The following is a 1,747-nucleotide window of genomic DNA, read 5'->3' as shown; positions in this document are numbered from 1 at the left end:
TTCCCCCCCCCCTTCTCTCTCTCTCTCTCTCACTCACACACACACACACACACCTTGCATGCTTTCAACTCCAGAGCACTGGAACGTTTGATTCTCATATATGACGGGCCGTCACGCGCTAACACAAGGTTGCGCCCAAGTATCGCCCGGACGCGAGATAGGGCAATTGAAACATCTTGGTAGGCGTACATTTTAGTCATAAATCCGTTGTTGCGTAGTTGAGAATTCGTTGTTTTCCCTTACACTGGAGAGCTCTGAGCCAGTCAAGGATCACTGCTTCGTCTCCCTTCATCTCATGGGATGGAACGCTTGAAGCAGGCCAAAATATAAAAATACCTCACTGTCGTCACTGACTCCTTGAGTGCTGTGAACGTAACCTCAACAGCACCTGCAAACTGCATTCAGGGCGCTGTGAACGTAGCTTGCCAACTACGTTCAGGGCGCCGTGAACATAGCCACTGCGAAAAATAAAAATTATAAACAAACTGTCTTCGAACTGAAACTGTGGTGAATGGGCAAGGACAAATCTGATTGTTTACACCACTACTTCTAAAAAAAGAAGTATCACATTAAGTTACAATTTAAATCCATACAAAAGTTAAAGTTAAAAAGTGAAAAGTCATTATAGATCTAGATCTAGATCTAGATCTAGATTCTAATTTTAATTTAGTAAGTGGGCCTACACATGCAGGTAGGCTAGGTCAGGTGCACTAGAGTACTAGAGTCTAGGCCTACACGTCACAAGATCATTCTCATACTCCTGATCTCCATTTGAAAAATTAACGAATTAATTCTGAATACTTAGGGCTACAGCTTACGCAAACCTGTATTTTCATCAGCAATATTGCTGTCTGAAATTTCCAAAATAGACAATGATAAAATGAGGGTCAAAACACGAGAATCAGAAAGTAGAGTCGCCAAGGCCAAGGTTTCTCTCTGCCGTTTGACCTTTAGGCTTCTGCTTGCAATTTATGTGCTCTATGGCAGGGACCAGAATGTACTCAGTACAAGCAATTAAAATCCATTTTAAAGCTCAGAGTAAAGTCACAACAAACCTCCTACCTTTCACATATCACACAACACAGACAGTCCTGAGAGTATCTAAAAATGATTCCTTGGTGCACGACCGTCTACTTTGAGCGGGGACAGCTGTGAGATCCCCATGGGGGCTGCCATCTTATGTCACATTAAGGGGGGGTAAGGCTCGATTACAAATCAACAAAAAAGAGTATGGAGTGGTGTCCCTTAAAAAATCAATCCAGGCTGTGGAACTAGAAGTTTATAATAAATTAATATTATGGTAATTGTGAAAAGAACAAGATTCTATACCTACACAATTTTATGCCAATGATTGTTGCTATCTAATATATTTGTTATATCTTTTAATGTTTCTTGTCGTTTCAAAAGCTGACAAAAATGAAATGGCAGACCAAAGAGAAACAGAAAAATCCATGAAAGTATTGGAAGGCGAAAACAAAATAATACTACAATTAATGTAGAATATTATATCGCTTTCTAGTGTTTTCAACAAGAGGCCTAACTACAGTTTAAAAAAGGCTCTAACGAGGATCAATTGGCATCATTGAATACATTATCAATAATATTGTTTATGTTATTTCGATGGGAAGGGGTGTGTTACTTGTACTTGGTGAGTTTCCAAGGAGAACACAAATTTCTTATGTCAAGAAAGAAAAGAACGTACCGCTACCGGTATTTGATTTTTTTTCTTTAGTCTTTTTTTTTTTTT

The 1,747-nt window shown here is 39.2% G+C and overlaps 1 protein-coding gene across 4 annotated transcripts in view; it reads right to left on the bottom strand.

Annotated features, from left to right (window-relative positions):
* The window catches only part of LOC101853110 (GH3 domain-containing protein), a 23,592-nt gene extending 22,388 nt beyond the window's left edge, over window positions 1-1,204 (bottom strand). Inside the window, exons 1-2 of one of the 4 annotated variants that reach the window (XM_035971347.1) lie at window positions 1,063-1,204; window positions 337-458 (exon numbers count right to left, since the gene is read on the bottom strand). The gene's annotated coding sequence lies outside the window, so the exon portion shown is untranslated. Of the gene's footprint in view, window positions 1-336; window positions 459-818; window positions 950-1,062 lie in introns of those variants that run through there. The other 3 variants (XM_005104475.3, XM_035971348.1, XM_005104476.3) reach the window with 3 other exon arrangements.
* Window positions 1,205-1,747: the final 543 nt, after the last annotated feature.

Source organism: Aplysia californica, unplaced genomic scaffold, assembly GCF_000002075.1.
Source record: "Aplysia californica isolate F4 #8 unplaced genomic scaffold, AplCal3.0 scaffold00421, whole genome shotgun sequence".
Classification (NCBI taxonomy): Eukaryota; Metazoa; Mollusca; class Gastropoda; order Aplysiida; family Aplysiidae; genus Aplysia; species Aplysia californica.
The sequence above is the reverse complement of the archived record's forward strand: the minus strand, read 5'-3'. Positions and strand labels throughout refer to the sequence as shown.